Source organism: Orycteropus afer, unplaced genomic scaffold, assembly GCF_000298275.1.
Source record: "Orycteropus afer afer isolate SDZICR_OR568_19922 unplaced genomic scaffold, OryAfe1.0 scaffold00002, whole genome shotgun sequence".
Classification (NCBI taxonomy): domain Eukaryota; kingdom Metazoa; phylum Chordata; class Mammalia; order Tubulidentata; family Orycteropodidae; genus Orycteropus; species Orycteropus afer.
In genome coordinates, this window is record NW_006921589.1 from 11,055,306 (window position 1) to 11,070,742 (window position 15,437).

Below are 15,437 nucleotides of genomic sequence, written 5' to 3' on the forward strand. Positions count from 1 at the left end.
CACGCAGCCAATCCGCGCGCGAGCTGCCCTCGTGACCGGCAGCTCCTCTGACCAATCGAGTCTCGCATGCTCATCTCAGGTCCCGCCCTATCCCCCTCCCTCGGTCTCGGGTCCTCTTCCTCCACCCGGGAAGGGGAAAGGGGGCGAGGTGCCTGTCGTTCGAGGGGCGCTCCCCTCAAGTCAGCTCTGGGGAGGGGGTGGCTGCTCCCCGCTAACGGTCCTAGTGCCCTGGGTCGCAGTAACCCAGACGCCATGGGAACCCCCTCCCCCTATGCGTGTGTGTGAGAGGGGGTCCAGCTGAATCGCGCTGCACTGGCTCCTCCAAGGTGGCCGCCGGGCCTTTCCTGTCTGCCTCCCCTTCCCCACCAAGCCGCTGTAGAGGGCTGCAGCCGGCACATGCTTGCTCCGTCCGGGAGAGGGTGCTGGCAGGACGGGGACCTTCCTACAGGTCACATCCTGCACCCATGGGGCCCTCGCTCTGGAGGCAACAAGACCCTCAGATTCATCTGAGGCCGCGGTGTGCTGGCTTGATTCTCTGCAGCTGAACCGGCAGGCGAGGCGCTAGGCTGTGGCCACGACGCAGCTCCTCTAGAGCTCTCCCTTCCCACCCCCACCCAAGTCACCCTGATCCCACACTTGGGTTGGTGATGCATGGTTGGTCCCTGGGGAAAGAAACACTGTGAATGCAATCGGTTGGTCTTCTCGGAGTCAGATAGTGCCTCCATTGCAGAGAGAGGCCCAAGAGGCTTGGCTGAATCTGCAAGGCAGCCCTGGGTTCAGGTTGAGATGATTTTCATCCTTAAAGCTTTCTGCTGCTCAGGCCCTAGGTGTCCTCACTCCCAGCTGCAAGCAGTTAAGCTGAACCCTGCTCACTTCACACTCTGGGTCTATCTCTTCCCTTCTGAGCAAGGCTTTTGCACTGGATTTTGGGCTCCCCCAGCCTTACCTGCAGGTCCTCAGCCCAGCCAGTTCTAGGCCTGTTCTATCTGATTTGGAGGACCATGTCCACAATCTTTGCGGCCTGTTCTCTGTGAGGCTTCCCTGGAGCAAGGAACTTCTGGCATCTTAATGGTAGGCCTTGGGGGTGGGCATGGGTTTGATGATGAGAGAACTATGTCCCTACAGATTCAGCACAGACATGAGACTCGCCCCTGGAGTCACTTCCAGGCTCCTCGGACCACCAACAGGCTCCAAGGAGCAACTGTGGCAGGGTTGGCCCAGACACGTGTGTATTTTATTTAGACAGACTGTTCCAGAATCCCTATAGGCTGCAGCTCTAGCCCCAGAGGCATAGCTTTTCTTAGCTGTCCTCAGCCCACCTCCCTGCCCCCTCCTGAAGGCCTGTGGTCTGCCTTTGTCTTGATTCCCCATACCTTTACCACTGTACACTCCTACCCTCTCCCTGACTCAGCGCCTAATGTGTACTTTCTCAACAGGGTCTCTCCTACCCCCCTAGATCTGATCTTTATTCTCTCACAACCTAAGCTGACCTGCCCAACCTCTCGTTCTCCCCATAGTTGTAGAAAATGTTCCCTCTTTTCAGCTCCTGTAATTGCCCCACTTCCTCCTACAAAGCCTTTATCTGACACCCAAGGAACAGCTGGCTCGCCGGTAGTTAAGGACAAGCCCCACAGAGACTGAGTTGTGCTGGCAGAAATACCAGGCACGTGGACCTGAGTGGCACGTGGGTCCTCCCAGCTCTGCTCCTGGGAGTCCCTCATTGACGTAAGGCCTATTACTAGTGTCATTTAGAACACCACCTTCTATGCCACACCCACAGATCTCACGACCATGGTGCACCCCCTTCAGACCCATCAGTGACCTCTTGTTGTCCCCTTGGTTGTCCCCTTTCCCCTTCCCCTCTGCTCAGGGGTCCCAAACCAGGTGCTTCAGAGCAGCTCACTTCCCCTTCTCACATTTCATCCCATCCTGTCTCTTCCTCTCTGTCTTGTGTGCTGCTCTGCTTATCCCCCCTAAATCTCCAAACTGCCACCCCTGGGCCAGAACCCACCTTCAGACTACCACCCTGTCTTTCTTTTTTCAAATCCTTGAGATCCCACCTCCCAGAAGCCTTTTGGCAGGGACCTAAGCTTTTTGGCATTGGCCTTCCCAACCACTGCCTTAGTAGCAGCTACTACATAACTTGGTTGATGCTGGACTCTGGGCTCTGGGCGCCCAGCCCAAGATGCACAAGATGAATATGGATGGAATTTTAAAGGACAGACAAAATAATCAAAACAGATCCATAATAAGTAACAAGATTTCTGTTATATACATGCCAGGGGCATTACTGAGTGATACGGAGAGATGTTATGTTTTGTGCAGGGTGAAGGCCAAGAGGGATAACCACAGTGACAGTAGAAAGACTACATAGAGGAGGTGGGCTTTACAGGAGGGCAGAGACTTCCCCACCACATCTTCAAGTTGCTTTTCTGGTTGGGTTATTCTTAGGGTCTATATGATGCTATTAGTTCATCTGTGCTGGTATCTGGATGTTGCTTCTCATCTGTCCATTTGCCCATGCTCCTCTGAGACTGTGCTGGTTATATTAAAACCAAATCAAATTCACTGTCATCGAGCTGATTGTGACTCATAGCAACCCCTATTGGGTTTCCAAAGCTGTAAGTAAATCTTTACAGAAGCAGGCCACCTCATCTTTCTTCTGTGGAGCAGCTGGTGGGTTTGAACCACTGAACTTTTGGTTAGCAGCCAAATGCCTTTAACCACTCCACTGCCAGAGCTCCTTGTTGGCTATATTAGACCCCCTGATAAGGGAAATGCCCTAAGGCCAACTATGATGTCTGTCTCTATCACTCTGTAAGGTACCTAGAACAGTGCTTTTTGTGGATAAGTGCTTCTTCCTGAGGGATCTTTAAGGCAAGAACTGGAGGACCTAGTCAAGGCTTTAACCCATGTAGCCTTGAAAGCTTAGAGTCACCATCAATCTTACCTTAAACATGGACCCTTCACTGGCCCACTTGGGAAGGTGAGTCCATCCATAAGGGAACACCTCCAGGCAGTGCCTTCAGACTCTGTCTCCCTCTCTGAGCCTAGGAGGTCCCTGAGTGGCACAAACTCTTTGCAGTCAACTACTAACTGAAGGTTGACTGTTCAAGCCCACTGAGTGGCACCCTGGAAGAAAGGCCTGGTGACCTGCTTTTGTAAAGATTGCCATCAAGTTGGTTCTGACTCACAGTCCCCCGACGTGCTTCAGAGTAAACCATGCTCCATGGGAGCAGATCACAAAGACCTTCTGCCACTGTGATGCTGGGTGGATTCAAACTGCCAACCCTTTGGTTAATAGCCAAGAGCAAACTGTGCCACTCAGGGATCTCTTCATGAAGATTACCAACCCCAAACCAATCTACTGCCACTGAGTCGGTTCCATTTCCCAGCGACCCCTCCTTGTGTTTCCGAGGTTGTATCTCTACAGAAGTAGACTGCTAAGTCTTCCTTCTGAGGAGTGACTGGTGGGTTTGAACTGCAGCCTTCTGGTTAGCTGTCAAAAAAAACCCTGTGGGGTAGCTCTATTCTGTAACACATGGGGTCATCATAAGTTGGAATTGACTCAACAGGAAGGTTTTCTGTTTTTCTTTTCTGAGTCCAGGAGGCCGGAGACAGGAGTTCCAGCCTAGCATATCACCTTTATGACTTTGGAAGAGTCATTTCAACTTTCCGGCTCTCTGTTTCTTCATATTTAAAATTTTACTTTTGATACCAGACCTCAAAAAGATGAGTATTGAAAAATAAGGTAACATTTTGGGCATTTGATTAAAAGATGACTCTAAAGGGCCTGTCAGTTCCACGATTCTGATTCTTATTTATTCTTATAACCATCCTATGAATTTACTAATGAATTGTCTGTTTCTCCGTAATGTTCTGTCTGATGGGCTCAGGCTCTGTGTGCAAGGTGTCCATGTGAGTCTGCACTTCTGCAGTTCGGCCCAGGAGATAAAGAGGAGAGAAGCCTAGATCTCAGCATGTATATCCCCCATCCCTCCAAGTTTTAGAGTGGCCCCTGAAAGTTGATGAGACAAAGGAGAGGAGACCAAGACCACTGAGGCCCATGGTTTCCCAACAGCCATCAGGACTGGAGGTCCCAGAACCCAAGGTCATTGCACTCCCAAGTCTCCAATGGGCCCCTACAAAGAGGCAGGCAGATGACAATCAAGGTATTGAAGGAGACCCAGCCCTTGTAACTGACTGCTTGGGTCCTGCTGCCCCAGGCTCCCTCATTCACCCAATCACTCTCTCCAGGGTCTGAGCTTCTGAGGTGTAAAAAAGGAAAGGACATGGCCACCCCTCTCTTCTTTTCCTGAGGACCTTACTCCAGGGGAGGTGGGAAGGGGAAAGAGGAATAAGGCCCTGGGGAGGCAGTAATGGTGGAGAGTGGGAAGAGGGGTGAGCAGAAAGGAGACACAAACCTGAACAAGGAATTGCTAGCTGCCTTGAGGGAGAGCCCACACTCATATGTCTTTCTTAAGGCAGGCACCATGCTAGAAGGACTTAACTAAGAAGCCCAAACATAGGTTCTTTAGAACAGAGAACAAGGTGGGGAGCACAGATGAAGAATGTGGTGCTCTGGGCTAGATGCTGGAGGGCCCAGGATGAAGGCAGTGGGAAAACATAGGGGTGAGCTGGGAGTGCCTTTTCCTTGCACTAACCTCTACTTCCTTCCTCCATGGAAGGAGGAGCTGTGGTCTCCCTTCCAGATTACCAACTCCCCACTTGCTCTGCTGCTCAGACTCTGAAGTCTCTATGCAAGCCCTCTCCCTTCCCAACCTCATCCCTGGATCTTCTCGCCCTCACTCCCTGGCTCCTGCCTCCACCTCCCTTTGTTTCCCCCTGAGAACAGTTCTCCTGGTCCAGGCCTCTAGGCACCCTCCAATAGCTTTCTTTCTCAGTTCACCTGCTCCTGCCTTCACCAAGCCCCTTTCGTGGCTCCTCCCTCTCGCCTTCACCCCCACTCATCTCCTCCCTGCCCCCGCAGGCACCCAGCATAGCACTCCAGATGTAAGAGCAGATCAAGAAGGGCGGGGGTGGTGGTGGTTGCTTTGCTCGGATATTCTTAGTCTGTCTGGGGGCTGAAGCTGGAATCAGCGTTTCCATCTCAACCAGGCAGGTGGCTGTAGAGAAGCTGCTGCTGTGACTGGGTCTCCGTCTCATTCCATGTCCCTGCCAATGTCCCTGCTCTCCTCTCTGTCTCAAGTCCACTCTGTGAGCACAGGCTCTCTCTGAGTCCTGCCTTCCCAGCCCAGTGCCCTGGCAGGAGGCCCCCTCTATCCCTGGCCTAAGTGAGGTCTGAAAAGCCCATTCCAGGAGACTCTAGGGCAACAGGAATGGCCTGTGAGAACTCTACCCCAGATCCTGGATCCTGGATCCCCACAAAGCCTTCTCCAAGTCCAGACTGCACTTGGTCCCTAGACTCTAACCACATCCATGACAGCCTTGCTTATTTTGACTTACAGGATTCACACAGGTGTCCCTCCTGGGAGAGGCTGCCCCTGGGGTCCAGTCCTTTGGGACCAAACAAGGGGCTCATTGGCCCAGATTCCTTTCAGTGGGTGGGGGGGCTGGCAAAGTGCGGACTCATTCACAAGTAACACAGAACATTTTTGTCACCTTAGAAGGGACAATCCAGGGGTTCCTATGTGGGCTCGGAGTCATACAGGTCTGGGTTCAGATCGCATCCACTTATAAACTAGATGACTTTGGGCAAGGTTCTTAATTCCTCTGAGGTCTATAAAAATGGACCATTGTAAGGCTGTTGTAAAATTGTCTTTAATCTGACAATGCTGGACAATCTTTGTCTATGACATGCGCCTGGTGCTTGGTGTTCAAAAAATGTTATTTGTTGCCAATGACATTGTCGTCGTTATTTTTACTGAGTAGAGAAGGTTGTTTGACTGTCCCGTTAGTATTTTTTTTCCTCATTAGAACATTCTTCATTAAAGGACCGAGATGGTACTGTTTCTTATGGTTTTTGAGACACAAGGTTAGAACTGTCCTTTCTTCTCAGCTTGCAGCAGTCACTGCAACTTGGACTGTTCCTGAGGGGCTGTGGGTCTATTTGATTTGTGAAGTCACAAAGACCTGGCAAGGTGTCAGACACTGGCCCCTTTCTCTGGTCCCACTGCCAGTCATCGGCTGCTGTGGAGTGGATTCTGACTCATAGCAGTCCCCATGCATGTCAGAGTAGAAGTGTGCCCTGTAGGATTTGCAATGGCTGATTATTCAGGAAGAGATCCACACCCCTTTCTTCTGAGGCACCTGGAGGTGGATGCAAACTGCCAACCTTTCTGTTAACAGCCAAGCGTGTTAACTGTTTGCACCTCCCAGGGACCTCTGGTCCCACTGCAGTCCCTCAATGTTTCAAGCCTGAGTGTCTGTTAAGTGCCAGGCATCATGCTGGCCCCACATTCTGACTCTACTTTCAGGCGAGCATACTTGAGCTACTCATCCCAAACCCCGTTGTTTCCCCAAAGATCCAGAAGCTTCATGTATAGTCAGTTCTGCTTTTTCAGAGCCTTGAGAAAATGCTCTGCCCAAGTACAAAATCTAGACTGACAAATACTATTTGAGCAAGTGTCACTTACAAGACACTGGTGTAGGTCCTGAGAACAGTAAAGGGAATGAGGTAGGGCTCCAGCCCTTAAAGAACATGGAACAGAGATGACAGAGATGACAAATAATAATCAACAGGAGTAAAACTATCAGTACCCTCTGCTCAGTTATAGATGGTGGAATTTGATGATTCCAGCTGATCCTGCCTGTCCCCCTCAACCTTCTGCCATCAAGAACTGTCACATCTCGGCTGACCCAGTTCTCTGGCCTGTCTTAAGTTCTCATGGTTAAGCAGTCACTGGGCAGGGAGTTAAAATCAATTTTTAACTGAGGTCTAGTTCTTCCCTTGCTACTGTGTCTTCCGCAGACCATGACCTTCCCTGGCCAACACCAAGCTATGATGATGATAAGCACCTTTCTCAAGGTAGAGCCAGGTCTCAGCAACCCCCTCTCTGCAGTAACAAAGACTCCTGCCCCCCAAGCACGATGAGGTTAATGAGTAACTCCTTGTGTGAGAGGCCCTGATGGCCCTGCTTATTTGTTCAACATCTTAGTCAGATAGGAGCCACGTCTGTTTACCTCCTATTTGTCCAGGATTAGGAGCAGATCGGGTATGTACTCTGAAACAGATTCACTAATTTTCGTTTCCTCTCTCTGGTCTCAAAATATAAAGACAATGCTTCGTCTTGACCTCCTTTGGGTAAAGATACACTCCTAATTTTAAAAATGGAGTTCTTGGGTGGTACAAATGGTTAAAGTGATTGGTTGCTCCCCGAAAGGTTGGAGGTTCGAGTCTCCCCAGAGGTGGGTCAGAGGAAAGGCCTGACAGTCTACTTCCGAAAAATCAGCCACTGGAAAGTCTACAGAGCACAGTTCTACTCTGACACAGGTGAGGTCTCCATGGGTCAGAATTGACTCCACACAATTGGATATTTTTAAAATTTTAAAAATATGAAGTGAACTGAAGTGGGTCCTATCTAAGATGTTGGACAAATAAACATTAGAGTCTCACATATACTCATCTTATTTTGAGGCATTTGTTTGTGTGTTCATTTGGAGAGACTCCGTAGGCTCTGGAGTTGGGTTGGCTGTAACCTTTACAGAAGTTGCTCTCCAGGCCTGAATCTTCCACAGCACCACTGGGTAGGGTCAAACAGGCAACCTTTGGGTTACTAGCTGAGTGCAGACCAACTGCACCACCCAGGGACCTTTCATTTTTTATTTTGAGTAGAAAGCAGAAAGGACTAAAGAGATCGTCCACTGGGGGAATTTTGTGAAAATACAATTTCTGGGCTCTGGCTCAGACTATTGTAATCATAACTTCCTCAAGTAAGGCTCAAAGTAGGATCACCTAAGAACAACTCAAGAGGGAGGAGCATGTTCTGGGAGATGGCTGGAGGCCACGTGTTCCTGGTGTGGAACACCTCTAGTGTTGCTGCCAACCCATCCCCAGTAAGAGTCTCCTCATTTGCCTTTGGTTTCTCAAGCCATGTGTTTTACATAGGACTAACTCCTCCCTAAGTCCCTGAGTGGTGCAAACAAAGAGGTTAGGGGTTAAAGTCTACCCAGAGGTGGCTCAGAGCAAAGGCTTGGTGATCTACTTCCCCCAAAAAAATCAGCTGTTGAAAACCCTATGGAAGCTAGTTCTTCCTTGGCACACATGGGTCACCATGAGTTGAAATTGATGTGATGGATGGCAACTGTTTTCTCAACCCCTCCCTAGACTCTAAGGATGGATTCAAGACATAAGACATGGATCTGGCCAGCCACTGTCCTGGTGGCAGTGATCCAGGGATGGCTAGTGATCCAAGACAACTCGAGGCTCAATTCTTAGAGTTTTACTAGAACTACTGGGAGAGAGATACTTTCCTTCCTTTGGGGTGGCTAAGCTGGTAGGATGAAAGTGTTGAGTACCGAGTGACTCTCTTGCCTCCCAGTGGGCAGGGCCCTCTGAGCTAACGCAAGGAAAGCAGAACCAATAGATGGAGAGACAGATTCCTGACATCCTTCAATCCCTGGATCCAGCCGGGCCTGATGCAGTTCTATGAGCCAAAGAACTTCCCCTTCCCTTTTTCCCCCTAATCATAAGGTATTTTGAGTTGTAAATTTAACACTTATAAGCATAAAACATCCTGACTAATAGAACTTTCTGCCTGGAAATCTTCCTTCTAGAAATTTGGCTGTGCTAAAAAGGCAAGGAGGCCACATCTCCTGACCTCCTCTAACCCTACAAGAGGAAAACAGGATCACCATCAGTAACCCAAGGCCTATTACTGCAGGGCCAGACATGCTGCCTCCTTCCAGCCCTTTCACCAACCGTTCCTCCCAAAGCACCCACCACCTCTCTCCTGGGTTTGATAATTCGCTGCAGTGGCCACACAGAGCTCACAGATTACAGGGTTTATTAGGGAAGCACCAGACTACAATTCAAGTTCAGGAAAAACGTTCAGTCTCTCTCCCAGCCCCCAGTCTCTCAGCCAACAGTCTCTCACAGTCTCTCTCCCAGCAGTGCGTGTCCCTCGGTGTCTCACTCAGCAATGCGTGTCTCTTGCGTCTCTTTCCCAGCAGCAAATGTCTCTCAGAAGCACATGTCGCTTTCAGCAGCACATCTTCCTCAGCCAGCAGTCAGAGAGAGTTCTGCCTCTAGGAGGGCTCCTTTTGAGCCCGGCAGAGTGGCCAAACTAGCCAAGCATAACATCAGAACTCTAAACACCTGAGAGAGAGCTGGAACCTCCCAGAACATTGTTTAGTGCCATGCCCAACAGAAATACCCCAGGTGGGCAACTTTAGCCATCAGGAGCTCCTCAGTTGCTCATGGCAAATTCCACCTCAGAGTGTACAAAGACTTATGGGTAGAAAAGCCACACTAAGTAATTTACTACACTGCAGGCTGTAACGTCAAGGAAATAACATGTCTGGTCTTAGTAACTGAGGAGGGTGGTCCTTACATCCAGTGGTCAGTGCATATCTGAGTCTGGAGGGAGCACTGTTAACCACAGCCTGGGGTCTGGCCCCAAGGCCTATTTCCTGATGGATTTTTCTAACCTCCTTGTCCAACCCATAGCTGGTGACTAGAATTCTTCACCAAGTCCCAGAGACCCTTCCTTCAAGCAAAAGCCTTGAGACAGCAATGTCATTTCCCTGAAGCCTGCACAATTGTCAAGCCTTCTTTCTGGGCTGCTAACAGGTTGCATTCCTTGGGTATCAGCTTCTTGATCAAAAAAGAAGTTGGATACTTCACCCTCCATCATGCTTCTGAATCAATTTTGCCCCCAACCAGGGTAAGAGGCAGCTGTGGCCTCACAAAACCACTAGTTATCATCAGAGCCGTTAGCACAGAGTCTCTGGGGAGGGAAGTGGTGAGCTTTAAGCTGCCCCAGGGTTCTTGTTGTCCAGGACTCCAGGGTTCCTAGTCTGTCTGGCCTCAGGGCTCTCTTAGGGCAATGACTAGAGCTTCAAATCACACCAAAATTTTCTAGTTACACCATGGTTCACACTTGTCTTTTTTTTTTTTAAACTCCAAAGTAGTTTACTTTCAAGTACTTAGGATTATTCTGCAATATTTTCCTATCTCAGTCTGTGGTTGAAATCACAAATCTTGGTGGTGATTCCATGGATCCTTACTTGGGCACCCATTCATAATTCATTTATCCATTCATTCATTCATTTGCTTAACATAAATTTGAACCTGCAAGACATTTTCTTTCAAAATATTACATTCAGTTAAATTAAATCTGACTTCTAGCCTGATACTATTGGAATAGAGGAGAATTTAGTTTTAGTTACTATGGGTACTCTCTCCTCTTCCCAAAGGTTACACACAATACTACAGAAAATGGAGAAAGGTCTTTATCTTCAACCCAGGACAGTCATTTCGATGGACTCCTTGTCCAAGCCCACAGGGCCTCAAAGTCTGGCACTGCTATTTCTGGACTGTGATTGAGGGCCAGGAATCTTTAACAATTGTTACTCAGTATGTCAGATATACAAAAAGGTATAAGAAATAAAAAAATAAAACAATAATAAAATATTACCTACACCGTTCAATCCCCCTTGTAGTCTCTTCCTAAATACCTTTGCCTCCAGGGCTTCAAACTGGTTGATTCCAGTTCAACTCCCTGCTCCCATGGGATCACCATGAGTTGAAATTGATGTGATGGGTGGCAACTGTTTCCACCCCAAATATACTGAATCAGAATCTACATTTTAACAAGATCCCTGGGGATCTCTAAAATAATAGATTCTGATTCAGTATAGCTGGGTTGGGAATACAAATTCTCATCAGAGGGTCGAAATGAAATTAACCAGTTAGAAGCCCTTTTTCTTCCTCTAGTACTACCCCCGTAAGAATAACCAATATTCTAAACTGGTGCTTTCCATATATTTTTTTGTTCTCCTAACACATGTGTAGATATCCTGTGTAAACAATTATGTGTGTGTGTGTATGTGTGTGTTTTCTATTGTTGCATAATGAGTTACCACAAACTTACAAAATAAGTGGCTTTAAACTTAATATCCATTTGTTTGCTCTCACTTCTGTAGGTTGAAATCTGGTGGGCTTGACTGAGTTCTCTGCTTAGGATCTTAAAGGCCAAAATCAAGGCCTGGGCTCTTATCTGGAATCTCTGAAGAAGAGTCTGTTTCCAAGTTCATTCAGATTGTTGGAGGGGTTCAGTTCGGATGTTGTAGTGCTGAGGTTTACTTGCTGGCTGTCAGCCAGGGCCTCTCTCAGCCCCTGCAGCTGTCCACATTCTTTGCCATGTGGCCTCCTTCATCTCAAAGCCAACAACAGTGTGCCAAATCCTTATGATATGTGGGATGTCTCTGATTCCTACTTCATAGATAAGACAGAAAAAGCATTCTGCCCTTAAAGGGAAAATCATGTGATTAAGTTAGTTAGACCTACCTGGATAATTTCCCAATCTTAAGATCAACTTGTTAGTAATATTACTTATGTCTGCAGAATGTCTTTGGCTGTATAATATACCATAATCATGGTAGAAACACTAGAAGGGTATCGTGGAGGCTGTCTTGTAATTCTGCCTGTCACTATCTATTGTTGCTGTTGGGTTCCACTGAGTCAGTTTTTTTTTTTTTTTTTAATTAGGATTTGGGTGAAGATTTACAGAGTAAATTCACTTTTCATACAGCAGTTCACATATACTTTGTCTCATGTCATTGACCAAAATTTACAATGCAGCAGCTCCCCTCCCACTTCCTCCCCATAGTTACCTCCTCCCAGTGTCCATCCCTTCATACTCTTCTGCACCCTGAGCTATCTCCCTGTGCATAAGCAGCCCTTCCTTCTCCCATGATTGTTCTCTCCAGGGCGTGTGTCTACTTGAGGTAAATGTTTAACTCACATGCCTGTACTTTGTTTGGCTGGAAACCACAGTTGTGTGTTCAATTCCAGACCTGAAGGGCAACTAGGGGCCATAGTCTCAGTGGTTACACCAGGCTCCATTGGACCAGCAAAACTGGTCCCCACCTTCTTTTTTTTTTTTGCCTCCAAACGATTTTGAGTTTTGTACCGCATTGTTCTCCCTCTTTATGTAGGATCTCCTACATCCCTTCCAAGTGGATGGCAGTGGTAGCTGGGCACCATCTAGTTCTTCTGGTCTCATAGTTGTATAGGTTGCAGTTTGGATGGTGTACCAGTTGCTAGGACTGATTGTTTCCATTAATTTTGGTTTTCTTCTTTCTTCTTGACTAGGAGAGACCCACTGAGTCAGTTTTAAGTCAGTATGACAAACTAACAGGTACGTGGTGGATACCTATTTATCTATATTTAATCATCTATGAAGTTCCTTGGTGGTACAAATACTAGGTGCCTGGCTGCTGTTTTGGTTACCTAGTGCTGCTCTGACAAGAATGTACCACAAATGGGATGGCTTTAACAAACGAGTTTATTCTAACAATTTGGAGGCTTTAAGTCCGAGTTCAAAGTGCCAGGCTCTAGGGGCTGGGTGAATGTCCCTCAACCTTGGGCTTTAGCTCTGTCTCTTTCTCCCAGCCCACTGAAGCTAGAGGCATTTCTTCACTCAGACCTGGGCCTGGTTTTGAGTGGCTGGGCAGCTGGATATAGTTATTCCCCAGGGTGAGACTGGTAATTAACTCCATGGTGGAATCTACTGGAGCAGCTGAATAGCTGCTTTGGGGATGTGGGGCACTTCCAGTCTATAAGAAGCAACTTTGAGGACGGTCTCTAGCTTTTCAGCACACTTGAATCCTGCATGTAGCCAAGTCATTGTTCAGCAGTCTGCCATGCCCTGCGGATCTTGGGGCTTTTTCTGGACTTGAATTAGTATCTTGCCATGTTTTGGGTAATCCTGGGACTGTGCCTTTTCACTTGTCAACCTTGAGGTTGTCAGCCTCAGCAGCCAGCAGCTGCCTGAGTGAAAAAACGCCTCTAGCTTCAGTGGGCCGGGAAGCAGGAGGCAGAGCAGAAGCCCAAAGTTGAGGGGCGTTTACCCAGCCGTTAGAGCCTGGCACTTTGAACTCAGACTTCTAGCCTCCAATATTGTAACAGAGTAAGTCCTTGTTTGTTTGAACCATCCTATTTGTGGTATTTTCTGTTAGAGCATCATGAGGTAACCAAGACAGCAGTTTGAATCTACCCAGAGATTTGGAGGAAATCTACACAGAAATGCCTCAGAAAAAAGGCCTGGTGATCTACTTGTGAAAAATCAGCTCTTGGAAACTGTGTGGAGCCTAGTCTTACTCTGAAGCATACAGGATTACCATGAGTCAGAATCAACTTCATGACAACTGGTTTTATATCATCCCTACCTATACAGAGGTGCTCTGGTGGCATAGTGCCTAAGGGACTTGACTGCTAACCAGAAGGCTGGTGGTTCAAACCCACCAGCCACTCCCCGGAAGGAAGGTTGGGCAATCTACTTCCTTAGAGATACCACCTAGGAAACCCAAGGAGGGGTCGCTATGAGTCGTGGCGACTAGATGGCACATAACAACAACAAGGCTTTGTCTTGCCTGACTCCTGCTTGATGCTCCAGGCTCACCTCCTTTCTGCCCTCCAGCCAGACTGAACTTCTTTTGGTTCCTTTGATTCTGACTCATGGCAACCCCACATACTTTACAATGCCCCATGCTCCTTCCCACTTCAGAGCCTTTGTATAAACTTCCTTCTGCCTGCAATGCTTTTCTCCCATATCACCTAGTTAACTCCCAGTCATTCTTCAGATGTCTGTTCAAAGTCATTCCCTCAGTCAGGTCTTCCTTGATCCCCATTCTAAAATAGGTATTTTTCTTTTTGGTGAAAATATACACAACCAAAAATAACGCATTCAATGATTTACATGTGCAATTCAGTGATTCATTAACAACCTGCGCTATGCAGACAACATAACTTTGGCTGCTGAAAGTGAGGATGACTTGAAACACTTACTGATGAAGATTAAAGACTACAATCTTCAGTATGGATTACGTCTCAACATAAAGAAAATGAAAATCCTCACAACTGGACCAATAAGCAGCATCATGATAAATGGAGAAAAGGTTGAAGTTGTCAAAAGATTTCATATTACTTGGTTCCATTATCAATACCATTGGAAACAGCAGTCAAGAAATCAGATTGACCTATTGCACTGGGAAAATCTGCTGCAAAAGACTTCTTTAAAGTGCTGAAGAGCAAAGGTACCTCTTTGAAGACTAAGGTGCACCTAACCCAAGCCATGGTGTATTTTCAATCACCTCATATGCATGTGAGAACTTGGACAATGAATAAGGAAGACCAAAGAAGAGTTGATGGTTTTGAGCTGTGGTATTGGTGAAGTCTAATTATTTATTTATTTATATTGTGCTTTGGGTGCAAATTTACAGAGCAAAATTTGTTTTACATTCAACAGTTCATGTACATTTGATCTCACCCCCTGATTACCATCCCTGATCATAACCCCCCTCCTCCCCTCCCATCCCTGTGGCTGCCCCTCCCTGTGCCCTTCTTAACTATGCACTGCTGTCTCCCCAGCTTTCCCTCCATGTGAATGCTGCCCCTCTGGTGCCCCATGGCTGATTGCTCTAAAGGGTATATCTCCCTAGAGTAGGTGGGTGCATTGCCCTTGGGTGGGTGTTCTATATGTAAGTGTTTCTACTGTTGGGCTGAGAACCAATCCTTGGGAGTGAGTCCAATCCTGGGCTCGAAGGGTATCTCAGGGCCATAACCTTGGGGGTTCCACCAAACTCTACCCAACCAGTAATACTGGTCATTTTTGTGTCTTTGAATTTTCTTCCACATTTTTCCTCCCATTCCATCCAGGACTTCAGTTTTGATCCCTTCCCGAGTGGTTGGCACTGGTACCCAGGCACCATCTAGTTCTTCTGGTCTCAAGGTCCATCATATCCTTGGACTAATTGTTTCCAAATGGCTTTGATTTTCTTCACTCTTCTTTGCTTCAGATGAGAGGAGACCAATTGTTGCATCTTAGATGGCCATTTGAAAGCTTTTAAGACCCCAGTCACTACTCACCAAAGTAGGTTGTGGAGCAAGATTTTTGTGTACTATGTTTTGTCATCTGAGCTTGGTATCTCCCAGTACTATGGTCCCAAGTCAGCAAGCCTGGTGATTCTCTGAAGGTGTTTGGTTGTCTCTGAGAGGTTACTCCAACTTTGTCTTCTGTTGCTTCTGTAATGAGTGTGGCTAATTTTGTATCACTAGTATCTATGTAAGGTTGGGTAATCTACTTCCGTAGTGATACCACCTGGGAAACCCAAGGAGGGGTCGCTATGAGTCGGATTCGACTCCATCACAGTGTGTTTGGTTTTGGTTTCGGTTTCAAGTATCTATCTTCAGCTAAATCTATCCCTGGTCTAGGGAACATTCCTGTTTTTGGTGAAGACTATTTTAAGTACCA

General features: G+C 47.4%; 1 protein-coding gene across 1 annotated transcript in view; it reads right to left on the reverse strand.

Moving 5' to 3' along the window:
• CDK5R2 (cyclin dependent kinase 5 regulatory subunit 2) overlaps window positions 1–15,437 on the reverse strand; it is a 59,154-nt gene that overhangs the window by 1,344 nt on the left and 42,373 nt on the right. The window lies entirely within an intron of this gene.